Genomic DNA, 15,822 nt, shown 5'->3' on the forward strand with positions numbered 1-15,822 from the left:
TTTAATCGGGCTGTTAAGGCCTTTTACGTTGAATGTGACATATTTTAGTGGATTAAGCATAGGTTGGGTTTGAAATATGTAACCGAATGGAAATCTCTCATATGTAAATAGTCAGGAAATATTTCAACTTTGGTTTGAACACAGAAGTGACCTATGTGTCTCTTTAGGAAGGAAACAACAATAAACATAGAAAAAAGGAAAAAAATCCCACCCACCCCGATTGTCAGACTAAAACAACAATCCCAACAATCAAACATGAATATACTTGTAGAGATACGTTGCTGCTGGCTTTCCACCTTACTCTTACTAGCTAAACCTTGGCATAAACTAAAACCTGCGAGCTCTCTAAATTGAAAACAAACGTTGTGAATAGACATTTATGGCTGAATAATTACTGCCCACGGTAAGGGCTGCTTGAGTCTCTTTTGGGAGAGGAGAAACATAAATGGGGTGAAGCGGTGGGCCTAAACCCACTTATTGCTTCGCCCAGTGGATATTGACTAAACCAAAATATAGTCTCCTGTAAATGTAATAGAACTCACCCCGGGGAAAAACGGTTAGTTGGAAATGTACAAATCAATTATAGTGACCGGATAGCGGGGTAAACGGATCCGATATCAGCAGTTCAGTCCGGATAAGAGAAAACAAACAGATTGGATCTTATCCCCCAGAGAGACCGTTTTTCACTCGCGGTTCGGTTCTTTGAGAAAAGTGAACACTTCTCCCGGTGTGTTGAAGATATGGCATCGGCCTTTGTACTGAACTTTCATCCGAGCAGGGTGGATGAGGTAGCCGGTGATGTTCTTCTCCTTCAGTGCTTTGGCGGCAGGTCTGAACTGCTTGCGACGTCTGGCGAGATCGGCACTCATATCCGGGAAAAGGCTGACCCTCTTGCCATCGATGGTGATGTCCCCTTTGGCTCTTGCGAGTTGCAGTATCTTCTCTCTGTCTTGGAAACGGAGGAACCTGACCAGAACGGCACGTGGGGGCTCCTCTGGCCGGGGTTTCGGCGCTGATGTTCTGTGGGCGCGTTCGATTTCCAGCGGCTTGGTGAAGTTGATTATGCCTAGGACATCCGGGATCCATTGAGTGAAGAAGCGGACCGGGTCACTGCCCTCGCTGTCCTCTTTCAATCCCACCACACGGATATTACTGCGTTTGCTCTGGTTCTCCATCTGGTCTACTTTGTTTTTGAGGTAGGCATTATCCTTCTGCAGTTCTATCAGAACCTGGTCATGTCGAGCGACGGTGTCCTCAACTGTGCTAATGCGCATCTCGGCCTCAGTCGTTCTCAGAAGGAGATCATTCATGGAGGATTTCAGGTCGGCGATGGAAGAATGGAGTTCAGCCGATTTCTAGTCAATTTTCATAGAAAGACCTTTGTTACCATCCTGAATTTCCCGGAGGAGAGTAGCCAGCATGTCTTGCGAGGCTGCCGAGAGCAATAGTCTGGAACTGTCGTCTGAGATATGAGGGCTAATGCTAAACTTGCTAGCTGTGGCGTTATCGTTGTCTTGGCATTCAACGACGTTTTGGTCGTCCTTCTTGCCTCTCGGTCAGAGGTCCATGGCTCTTTGGGAAGGTAAGTATTTGACAATTTATCAGCCGATGTTAGAATATTGTTTCAACGTTGTTATTTAGGTAATAATAGGATAAATTTGAAGAGCTCGGTTTGTCAACGTCTGTTCAGCTCCGCGGCATCACGTGTCTCCGACATTACACTGTTTATCTCTGATAATGGCCCTTACTGATCATAGAGCTGTTTATATTGACATTACACTGTTTATCTCTGATAATGGCCCTTACTGATCATAGAGCTGTTTATATTGACATTACACTGTTTATCTCTGATAATGGCCCTTACTGACCATAGAGCTGTTTATATTGACATTACAGTGTTTATCTCTGATAATGGCCCTTACTGATCATAGAGCTGTTTATATTGACATTACACTGTTTATCTCTGATAATGGCCCTGGCAGAGCATCCTATTGGAAGATTAATAGCTCTATTAAAACATGAGTTGGTCCAGATGGAGATAAACAATGTAATTACACACTTCTGGAACAAAGCTATAAATAACAATTCATACAGTAATAACTGGGAGCTTTTTAAATATGAGGTTGGAAAATATGCAAGTAAACATGGGAGTATTGTTGCCAAGACCAGGAGAGCTGAAGAAGAAAGTGTTATTACAAAGATCACCTGTCTTGTTCAAAAGCCTGTTGAAAGTGTTTCAGAGGAGGATAAATCTGTTCTGTTTGATCTACAACACCAGTTGGATGATATTTATAGACTGAAAGCAGACGGAACCTTTGTCACATGTAGGTAGAAATGGCTAGAGGAGGGTGGACAAAATTAAACCAGTTTTTCTTTTCAGGTTAGAAAAATACCACTCTAAAAATAATACAATTCAGCAATGAAATATGACTGGTCTCATCACAGATGATCCCACATTAATCTCCATCTTTAGTTCAACTTCTACAGTATTGTGAGGTGTCCTCAACTCTTTCCTTTTGATTGTCTGGGGGATGTGAAATCAGTTGGTGAGGCTGACAGGGAACAGTGTGACGACCCTACTATAGTTGAACACATCATTTATTCTATTGAACAACTTAAAATAATATGTCTCCTGGGACTGATGGTGTAACTGCTGCGTTTAACAGAACTGTTTCTGTTGGAGGTCTCCTGGGACTGATGGTGTATCTGCTGAGTTTAACAGAACTGTTTCTCCCCAGTTAGTCCCTTTTCTGTTGGAGGTCTTTTCTGAAAGCATTGTAAATAATGCTCTCCCTCCCAGTTTGACTCAAGCTCTGACTACATTAATACCTGACCCCAAGAAAGACCTGTCAATATATTAATCTGTGATAGAGGATCACTCTGTAAATGTATTAATCTGTGATAGAGGATCACTTTGTAAATGTATTAAACTGTGATAGAGGATCACTCTGTCAATGTATTAAACTGGGATAGAGGATCACTCTGTAAATGTATTAAACTGTGATAGAGGATCACTCTGTCACTGTATTAAACTGTGATAGAGGATCACTCTGTCAATGTATTAACCTGTGATAGAGGATCACTCTGTAAATGTATTAAACTGGGATAGAGGATCACTATGTAAATGTATTAAACTGTGATAGAGGATCACTCTGTAAATGTATTAACCTGTGATAGAGGATCACTCTGTAAATGTATTAACCTGTGATAGAGGATCACTCTGTCAATGTATTAAACTGTGATAGAGGATCACTCTGTCAATGTATTAAACTGTGATAGAGGATCACTCTGTCAATGTATTAAACTGTGATAGAGGATCACTCTGTAAATGTATTAACCTGTGATAGAGGATCACTCTGTCAATGTATTAAACTGTGATAGAGGATCACTCTGTCACTGTATTAAACTGTGATAGAGGATCACTCTGTCAATGTATTAAACTGTGATAGAGGATCACTCTGTCAATGTATTAAACTGTGATAGAGGATCACTCTGTCAATGTATTAAACTGTGATAGAGGATCACTCTGTCAATGTATTAAACTGTGATAGAGGATCACTCTGTCACTGTATTAAACTGTGATAGAGGATCACTCTGTCAATGTATTAAACTGTGATAGAGGATCACTCTGTCAATGTATTAAACTGTGATAGAGGATCACTCTGTCACTGTATTAAACTGGAATAGAGGATCACTCTGTAAATGTATTAAACTGGGATAGAGGATCACTCTGTAAATGTATTAAACTGTGATAGAGGATCACTATGTAAATGTATTAAACTGGGATAGAGGTTCACTCTGTAAATGTATTAAACTGGGATAGAGAATCACTTTGTAAATGTATTAACCTGTGATAGTCATATAGGTTCACTCTGTAAACGCTTAAATCCCCTTTATGTCATTATTAAATCACCTTAATTATGTCATTATTAAATCACCTTAAATATGTCATTATTAAATCACCTTTATTATGTCATTATTAAATCACCTTTATTATGTCATTATTAAATCACCTTTATTATGTCATTATTAAATCACCTTTAATTATGTCATTATTAAATCACCTTTATTATGTCATTATTAAATCACCTTTAATTATGTCATTATTAAATCACCTTTATTATGTCATTCGTACAGCACCTTAATTATGTCATTATTAGATCACCTTTATTATGTCATTATTAGATCACCTTTAATATGTCATTATTAAATCACCTTTATTATATAATTATTAAATCACCTTTATTATGTAATTATTAAATCACCTTTATTATGTCATTATTAAATCACCTTTATTATGTCATTATTAAATCACCTTTATTATGTCATTATTAAATCACCTTTATTATGTCATTATTAAATCACCTTTATTATGTCATTATTAAATCACCTTTATTATGTCATTCGTACAGCACCTTAATTATGTCATTCGTACAGCACCTTAATTATGTCATTATTAAATCACCTTTATTATGTCATTATTAAATCACCTTTATTATGTCATTATTAAATCACCTTTATTATATAATTATTAAATCACCTTTATTATGTCATTATTAAATCACCTTAATTATGTCATTATTAAATCACCTTTATTATGTCATTCTTACAGCACCTTTATTATGTCATTCTTACAGCATTTGTATCTATTTATAAATGTTGATTTGCGACAAAATGGTTTATCAACTTCCATACTGATGCAGTCTGTTTGTAATTACTGTAGCTATCGAGGAGAAGGTCAATTCTGCTACTTGGCTTCGAGCTCAACTCAATTATAGTTGGATTGTCACGTCCTGACCCTAGTAAGTTGTCATTTTCTATAGTAGAGTGGTCAGGGCGTGACAGGGGCTGTTTTGTGTTTTCTATGTTTTCTACAAGACAAGACCGTGGGACAGGATTCCTGTGATATAAGGACAAGACAAGACCGTGGGACAGGATTCCTGTTATATAAGGACAAGACAAGACCGTGGGACAGGATTCCTGTTATATAAGGACAAGACAAGACCGTGGGACAGGATTCCTGTTATATAAGGACAAGACAAGACCGTGGGACAGGATTCCTGTTATATAAGGACAAGACAAGACCGTGGGACAGGATTCCTGTTATATAAGGACAAGACAAGACCGTGGGACAGGATTCCTGTTATATAAGGACAAGACAAGTCCGTGGGACAGGATTCCTGTTATATAAGGACAAGACAAGTCCGTGGGACAGGATTCCTGTTATATAAGGACAAGACAAGACCGTGGGACAGGATTCCTGTTATATAAGGACAAGACAAGACCGTGGGACAGGATTCCTGTTATATAAGGACAAGACCGTGGGACAGGATTCCTGTTATATAAGGACAAGACCGTGGGACAGGATTCCTGTTATATAAGGACAAGACAAGACCGTGGGACAGGATTCCTGTTATATAAGGACAAGACAAGACCGTGGGACAGGATTCCTGTTATATAAGGACAAGACAAGACCGTGGGACAGGATTCCTGTTATATAAGGACAAGACAAGACCGTGGGACAGGATTCCTGTTATATAAGGACAAGACAAGTCCGTGGGACAGGATTCCTGTTATATAAGGACAAGACAAGACCGTGGGACAGGATTCCTATTATATAAGGACAAGACAAGACCGTGGGACAGGATTCCTGTGAAGACACTGTAAGGACATGGAAGTGTAGTCACCAGCAGACATGGCAGAGGCGTTAGGAGACCCTTTAAGGCATGTCTGTCTGACTGACCAGCTGCACCAGACCAGCCACGATGAGGACGCTCTTCAGAAAGTAGAGTTTTAGGGCACAACTTGATACAAAAAAACTCTAATAAAAAACAGAAAGTAAAAAAGGTAAGGTTATGTTAATAGATAATGCGTGTGGTTCTTGTTAGAAAAGAAGGACAAAGCCTTTCTCACTCAGATTTCCTTGGGATATAGTGTAAGCGCAATGGCTCTGTCTCAGCTGTTGAGATCATTGACAATTTATTGTGCAGACCTTATTGAGATAGTGGGACACGGACAGGGTTCCACTAAGGACATTATAAGGACACTAGGGTGTACAAGTACCAGCAGACATGGCTTTATCATCACACTGAAGGGCTTTACTTCAACAGGTGGACATGTACCTTGTACAGTGGCAGCCATTGGAAACGCTTTGATGTCATAGCATATGAGGGTTTTTGGAGACCCTTTAAAACCTGTTAGGGCTAGGGGGCAGCATTTGCACGTCTGGATAAAAAAATGTACCCGATTTAATCTGGTTACTAATCCTACCCAGTAACTAGAATATGCATATACTTATTATATATGGATAGAAAACACTCTAAAGTTTCTAAAACTGTTTGAATGGTGTCTGTGAGTATAACAGAACTCATTTGGCAGGCAAAACCCTGAGACATTTTCTGACAGGAAGTGTATACCTGATGTGTTGTATTACCTTTAAACCTATCCCATTGAAAAACACAGGGGCTGAGGAATATTTTGGCACTTCCTATTGCTTCCACTAGATGTCACCAGCCTTTACAAAGTGTTTTGAGTCTTCTGGAGGGAGATCTGACCGAACAAGAGCCATGGAACGATGATGTCCCATTAGACACCTGGCGCGCGAGTTCATGTTGGGTACCCTCGTTCCAATACGTTATAAAAGAGTATGCATTCGTCCACCTTGAATATTATTCATGTTCTGGTTAAAAAGGCCCTAATGATTTATGCTATACAACGTTTGACATGTTTGAACGAACGTAAATATATTTTTTCCCCTCGTTCATGACGAGAAGTCCGGCTGGCTTAGATCATGTGCTAACAAGACGGAGATTTTTGGACATAAATGATGAGCTTTTTTGAACAAAACTACATTCGTTATGGACCTGTGATACCTGGAAGTGACATCTGATGAAGAGAATCAAAGGTAATGGATTATTTACATAGTATTTTCGATTTTAGATCTCCCCAACATGACGTCTAGTCTGTATCGCAACGCGTATTTTTCTGGGCGCAGTGCTCAGATTATTGCAAAGTGTGATTTCCCAGTAAGGTTATTTTTAAATCTGGCAAGTTGATTGCGTTCAAGAGATGTAAATCTATAATTCTTTAAATGACAATATAATATTTTACCAATGTTTTCTAATTTTAATTATTTAATTTGTGACGCTGACTTGACTGCCGGTTATTGGAGGGAAACGATTTCCTCAACATCAATGCCATAGTAAAACGCTGTTTTTGGATATAAATATGAACTTGATAGAACTAAAAATGCATGCATTGTCTAACATAATGTCCTAGGAGTGTCATCTGATGGAGATTGTAAAAGGTTAGTGCATCATTTTAGCTGGTTTTATGGTTTTGGTGACCCTGTCTTTGACTTGACAAAACATTACACACAACTCTTGTAAATGTACTGTCCTAACATACTCTAAATTTATGCTTTCGCCGTAAAACCTTTTTGAAATCGTAAAACGTGGTTAGATTAAGGAGATGTTTATCTTTCAAAGGGTGTAAAATAGTTGTATGTTTGAAAAATTTGAATTTTGACATTTATTTGGATTCAAATTTGCCGCTCTTGAAATGCACCTGCTGTTGATGGAGTGCACCACGGGTGGCACGCTAGCGTCCCACCTAGCCCATAGAGGCTAAGAATGGTCTAATGTTCTGTTGGCCATTAGCCCTGTATGGAATGTTTGTGCACATTCCTCAGAGGAAAACAGGAACCAAGTCGTATACTTAGGCCAGGATTCAAATGGAGGCTGCGTTGGAGAACACTTGACAGTTAAATGTAATTTCCGATTCAACCGACATCTGCAGCGTTTACCATAAATTCCATCACTGCTGACACAGGAACATTGCCTTTAAAAAGGTCTAAGGGCCCAGGGATGGGTTTCTACTAAGCTGACATAGGGAATTGTTTTAAGATGGTCATACCAAGTATCATTTAGATATTTCATTTGGACTTTTAGGACCCCTGTAAGTAATGAAAACAGATATTTGATTAGACATTGAATTTGGCCTTACTGCTATTAGCCCACAGAAACACATTGAATAACAACAGTTCTGTAAGGTTATACATGTATATGATGTAGCCTACATAGATAACGCATGCAGACACGTGCACAAAAAACACACATGCAAGCACATGTGTCGGATAGCTACGCACGCACACACACATCCACACACAAACACACCCCAATTAATGATGCGATGGAAGTGAGTCAAATGACCAAATTTCCCTCTAGTGACCTCATGGGTGGAACCTTATTAATATATTTCATCATTAATAAACATTATATTGGTTTAAACTGCGAAAATATGGTGTTTCTGTGTCAAATGGTTTTGTTATATTTCAGTCTTCTGTGATGTATATAAAGTGTAATATTGGGAGGCAAACTCAAAATTAAATACACTATATATATATATATATATATACACTATATATGGACACCCCTTCAAATTAGTGGATTCGTCTATTTCAGCCACACCCGTTGCTGACAGGTGTATTAAATCGAGCACACGGCCAAGCGATCTCCATAGACAAACATTGGCAGAAGAAAGGCCCTACTGAAGAGCTCAGTGACTTTCAACGTGGCACCGTCATAGGATGCCACCTTTCCAACACGTCAGTTCATCACATTTCTGCCCTGCTAGAGATTCCCTGGTCAACTGTAAGTGCTGTTATTGTGAAATGGAAATGTCTTGGAGCAACAACGGCTCAGCCACGAAGTGGTAGGCCACACAAGCTCACAGAATGGGACCACAGAGTGCTGAAACGGATAGCACGTAAAAATCATCTGTCCTCGGTTGCAACACTCACTACCGAGTTCCAAACTGCCTCTGGAAGCAACGTCAGCACAAACACTGTTCATTGGGAGATTCATGGAATGGGTTTCCATGGCCTGCAGCCGCCACTTTGTAAATGTATTAAACTGTTATAGAGGATCACTCTGTAAATGTATTAAACTGGAATAGAGGATCACTCTGTAAATGTATTAAACTGTGATAGAGGATCACTCTGTAAATGTATTAAACTGTGATAGAGGATCACTCTGTAAATGTATTAAACTGTGATAGAGGATCACTCTGTAAATGTATTAAACTGGAATAGAGGGTCACTTTGTAAATGTATTAAACTGGGATAGAGGATCACTCTGTAAATGTATTAAACTGTGATAGAGGATCACTATGTAAATGTATTAAACTGGAATAGAGGATCACTCTGTAAATGTATTAAACTGTGATAGAGGATCACTCTGTAAATGTATTAAACTGTGATAGAGGATCACTTTGTAAATGTATTAAACTGGGATAGAGGATCACTCTGTAAATGTATTAAACTGTGATAGAGGATCACTATGTAAATGTATTAAACTGGGATAGAGGATCACTATGTAAATGTATTAAACTGGAATAGAGGATCACTCTGTAAATGTATTAAACTGTGATAGAGGATCACTCTGTAAATGTATTAAACTGGGATAGAGGATCACTCTGTAAATGTATTAAACTGTGATAGAGGATCACTTTGTAAATGTATTAAACTGTGATAGAGGATCACTTTGTAAATGTATTAAACTGGGATAGAGGATCACTCTGTAAATGTATTAAACTGTGATAGAGGATCACTATGTAAATGTATTAAACTGTGCATTTTACCAGTTCCAGTCCCCTTCCTCCTGGGGATACTTTTTGAGAAGCTCTGTTCTGAGAAACTCAGTTCTGGTGACCAAATAAAAGTACATTCTACTCCAAAATGTATCAAAATAAAATTATGCTGACACCATCTAAAATATAATTTCCACCTCCAGAAATGAGCCCAATAAGATATTGGTAAACATGATAAATGATTTTAACACATTGGAACAAAAAACCTGTATGGATGGTATATTATCAGCTATTAGCAATAAACATTATCAACTGATGCAGCACAGTGGCTATAAATACATAGCCTGAAGCATGGGGTTTGTCTATCTACATTATCACCTGTATCAACTGATGCAGCATAGTGTCTATAAATACATAGGCTGAAGCATGGGGTATGTCTATCTACATTATCACCTGTATCAACTGATGCAGCAGTGTCCACATGGTCTGATAAACACTCCTAACAACCCCACCACTAGGAGGTGTCCACATGGTCTGATAAACACTCCTAACAACCCCACCACTAGGAGGTGTCCACATGGTCTGATAAACACTCCTAACAACCCCACCACTAGGAGGTGTCCACATGGTCTGATAAACACTCCTAACAACCCCACCACTAGGAGGTGTCCACATGGTCTGATAAACACTCCTAACAACCCCACCGCTAGGAGGTGTCCACATGATCTGATAAACACTCCTAACAACCCCACCACTAGGAGGTGTCCACATGGTCTGATAAACACTCCTAACAACCCCACCACTAGGAGGTGTCCACATGGTCTGATAAACACTCCTAACAACCCCACCACTAGGAGGTGTCCACATGGTCTGATAAACACTCCTAACAACCCCACCGCTAGGAGGTGTCCACATGGTCTGATAAACACTCCTAACAACCCCACCGCTAGGAGGTGTCCACATGGTCTGATAAACACTCCTAACAACCCCACCACTAGGAGGTGTCCACATGGTCTGATAAACACTCCTAACAACCACACCACTAGGAGGTGTCCACATGGTCTGATAAACACTCCTAACAACCCCTCCACTAGGAGGTGTCCACATGGTCTGATAAACACTCCTAACAACCCCACCACTAGGAGGTGTCCACATGGTCTGATAAACACTCCTAACAATCTCACCACTAGGAGGTGTCCACATGGTCCTAAATCACACCGTTTCCTCATTTTGTATCACATTCCAATGATAAAACTGGTCATGTTGCCTAGTGGTTAGAGTGTTGGGAATGTAGCTGAAAGGTCACTGGTTTGAATACCTGAGCTGTCAAGGTGTAAATCTGTCTATGTGCCGTTAAGCAAGGCACTTAACCCTAATTTGCTCCAAGGGAACCGTACTACTATGGCTGACCCTGTAAAACAACACATTTCACTGCACCAATATGGTGTTTGTGACAATAAAACATTTTATGTATTTTTCTCTCAATTACAACAATTCATTTAACAATGCTGGTAACAGATCTTGATGACATTCCTCCAAGGACACCTTGACTTGCATTACATTCTCACTGCAGAAAAATATTCTCATGTTATTGAACCATAAATTGTACATATATGTGTTAGATAATAACCCTGGATGATGAATGTGTGAACTATCTTGTCATCTTTTTGGGTAACTACAATGGAACATTCTAGTCTTGAAGGACATGAACTGGCAGAACAGGTTTCAGCAAAGTATGGAGTCATTGTTTTCAGGAAGGTGTACCCATGGCCAGTGGTGTAAAGTACTTCAGTAAAAATACTATAAAGTACTACATAAGTCGTTTTTTTTGGGTATCTGTACTTTACTTTTGAATTTATATTTTTGCAAATTTTACATCACTACAGTCCCAAAGAAAATAATGTACTTTTTAATCTATACATTTTACCTGATACCCAAAAGTACTCGTTACATTTTGAATGCTTAGACAGGACAGGAAAATGGTCTAATTCACTTATCAAGACAACACATGGTCATCTCTACTGCCTCTGATCTGGCGGAGTCAGGAAACACAAATGCATCTTTTGTAATTACATCTTCGTTTTGGTATGTGCCCCCTATCCATACATTTAAAAAAACAAGATAATGGTGACACCTGCTTTGCTTAATAGAAGGAATTTGAAACGATTTATACTTTTAATTTTACTTGGAGATAGGAGAGACAGGAGGCAGACTAAGGGAAAGGGATAACAAACCAGGGTCACCATACTACTGTCTGACCCTGTACAACAACACATTACACTGCACCTATCATACTACTGTCTGACCCTGTACAACAACACATTACACTGCACCTATCATACTACTGGCTGACCCTGTACAACAACACATTACACTGCACCTATCATACTACTGTCTGACCCTGTACAACAACACATTACACTGCACCTATCATACTACTGGCTGACCCTGTACAACAACACATTACACTGCACCTATCATACTACTGTCTGACCCTGTACAACAACACATTACACTGCACCTATCATACTACTGTCTGACCCTGTACAACAACACATTACACTGCACCTATCATACTACTGTCTGACCCTGTAAAACAACACATTACACTGCACCTATCATACTACTGTCTGACCCTGTACAACAACACATTACACTGCACCTATCATACTACTGTCTGACCCTGTACAACAACACATTACACTGCACCTATCATACTACTGTCTGACCCTGTACAACAACACATTACACTGCACCTATCATACTACTGTCTGACCCTGTACAACAACACATTACACTGCACCTATCATACTACTGTCTGACCCTGTACAACAACACATTACACTGCACCTATCATACTACTGTCTGACCCTGTACAACAACACATTACACTGCACCTATCATACTACTGTCTGACCCTGTACAACAACACATTACACTGCACCTATCATACTACTGTCTGACCCTGTACAACAACACATTACACTGCACCTATCATACTACTGTCTGACCCTGTACAACAACACATTACACTGCACCAATCATACTACTATGGCTGACCCTGTACAACAACACATTACACTGCACCTATCATACTACTGTCTGACCCTGTACAACAACACATTACACTGCATCTATCATACTACTGTCTGACCCTGTACAACAACACATTACACTGCACCTATCATACTACTATGGCTGACCCTGTACAACAACACATTACACTGCACCTATCATACTACTGTCTGACCCTGTACAACAACACATTACACTGCACCTATCATACTACTATGGCTGACCCTGTACAACAACACATTACACTGCACCTATCATACTACTATGGCTGACCCTGTATAACAACATCTATCATACTACTATGGCTGACCCTGTAAAACAACACCTATCATACTACTATGGCTGACCCTGTATAACAACATCTATCATACTACTATGGCTGACCCTGTAAAACAACACCTATCATACTACTATGGCTGACCCTGTAAAACAACACCTATCATACTACTATGGCTGACCCTGTAAAACAACACCTATCATACTACTATGGCTGACCCTGTAAAACAACACCTATCATACTACTATGGCTGACCCTGTAAAACAACACCTATCATACTACTATGGCTGACCCTGTAAAACAACACCTATCATACTACTATGGCTGACCCTGTAAAACAACACCTATCATACTACTATGGCTGACCCTGTAAAACAACAGCTATCATACTACTATGGCTGACCCTGTAAAACAACACCTATCATACTACTGTCTGACCCTGTACAACAACACATTACACTGCATCTATCATACTACTATGGCTGACCCTGTAAAACAACACCTATCATACTACTGTCTGACCCTGTACAACAACACATTACACTGCACCTATCATACTACTATGGCTGACCCTGTAAAACAACACCTATCATACTACTGTCTGACCCTGTAAAACAACACATTACACTGCACCAATCCGCTGTCTGTGACAATAAAACATTTTAAAAGCAAGCTAACATAGAAAATGACAGCATAGATTCTTTTTTAAATATAACAACAGTTAATTTAACAATGCTGGTTATAAATCTTGTTGACATACATCCAAGGACAGCTTGACTTGCATTACATTCTCACTGCAGAAAAATATTCTCATGAAATCACATGATTTCTAGTTAGAGAAAAGGATTCCTGTAAACACGGCCTGCTACAAGCAGGAAACAAGTTATGGACGAACCAGAAATGTAACATATATGTTTGATAGTAACCCTGGATGATGCATGTTAGAACTATCTTGTCATCTTTTTGGGTAACCACATTGGAACATTCTAGTCTTTAAGGACATGAACTGGCAGAACAGGTTTCAGCAAAGTATGGAGTCATTGTTTTCAGGAAGGTGTACCCATGGCCAGTGGTGTAAAGTACTTCAGTAAAAGTACTATAAAGTACTACATAAGTCGTTTTTTGGGGGGTATCTGTACTTTACTTTTGAATTTATATTTTTGATAACTTTACATCACTACATTCCCAAAGAAAATAATGTACTTTTTAATCTATACATTTTACCTGACACCCAAAAGTACTCGTTACATTTTGAAAGCTTAGCAGGAAAGGAAAATGGTCTAATTCACTTATCAAGACAACACATGGTCATCTCTACTGCCTCTGATCTGGCGGAGTCAGGAAACACAAATGCATCTTTTGTAAATTACGTCTTCGTTTTGGTATGTGACCCCTATCCATACATTTTAAAAAACAAGATAATGGTGATGCCTGCTTTGTTTAATAGAAGGAATTTGAAATGATTTATACTTTTAATTTCACTTTTCATACTTAACTATATATAGAACCAAATATTTTTAGACTTTTACTCAGGTATAACAATTGGGTACTTTTACACAACTGTCTATGATGATAGGAGAGAAAGGAGGCAGACTAAGAGCAAGGACAGCCACCTGAACTACTGCCCTAGAAAAGACAAGGAGCAGTCTACACACACAGCCACCTGAACTACTGCCCTAGAAAAGACAAGGGGCAGTCTACACAAACAGCCACCTGAACTACTGCCCTAGAAAAGACAAGGAGCAGTCTACACAAACAGCCACCTGAACTACTGCCCTAGAAAAGACAAGGAGCAGTCTACACACACAGCCACCTGAACTACTGCCCTAGAAAAGACAAGGAGCAGTCTACACAAACAGTGAATCTGAGAAAAATGGTTTCAAGTTTGTTTTTTAGTCCATGCATATCAACCATGACCACTGATCTGACCTATGACCCCCTATGTGTCACGGTTGTCGTAGGTTGAAGCGGACCAAGACGCAGCGGGGAAATGTGCACTCATCTTCTTTTATTTAAACGGACAAAGAAGGTGAACCAAAACACAACACAACGACTAATAACAGGCCGGTAAGGCGACAAAGCTATACCCAGCACAATCTCCCACAAAACACTAAAACAAACACATACCTAATTTATAGAACCCTCAATCAAAGGCAACGAGAAAACACCTGCCTCCAATTGAGGGTTCAACCCCCAATTAACTAAACATAGAAATACAAATAACTAGACTGAACATAGAAATACATAAACATAGAACAGTGCCCAAAACCCGGAATACTAAATCAAACACCCTACAACTAACACAACCAACCCGAACCACATAAAACAAATACCCCCTGCCACGTCCTGACCAAACTACAATAACAAATAACCCCTTTTACTGGTCAGGATGTGACACTATGACCCCTAAAACGCAAAAGAAAAGTGCAATATCTAGAAATCTGAATGTGTTTATCCAGCTTTCTTGTTGTTTTTCTGTTTGCTGGAACTAGTTGAGAGTTCTGTGTTATTTCTTATTTTATGTACCTTTATTTAACCAGGTAGGCCAGTTGAGAACAAGTTCTCATTTATAACTGCGACCTGGCCAAGATAAAGCAAAGCAGTGTGACACAAACAACACAGAGTTACACATGGGATAAATGTCATGTCCTGACCAGTAAAAGGGGTTATTTGTTATTGTAGTTTGGTCAGGGCGTGGCAGGGGGGGTGTTTGTTTTGTGTGTTTCGGGGTTTTGATGTATGTTCTATATTTTCTATTTCTATGTTTATTCTAGGTTTCTCTTTCTATGTTGTATTTTTCAATGACCTCCAATTAGAGGCAGCTGGTGGTTGTTGTCTCTAATTGGAGGCCATATTTAGTGTGTTTTTGTTTTCACTTGTGT

Source organism: Salmo salar, unplaced genomic scaffold, assembly GCF_905237065.1.
Source record: "Salmo salar unplaced genomic scaffold, Ssal_v3.1, whole genome shotgun sequence".
Classification (NCBI taxonomy): domain Eukaryota; kingdom Metazoa; phylum Chordata; class Actinopteri; order Salmoniformes; family Salmonidae; genus Salmo; species Salmo salar.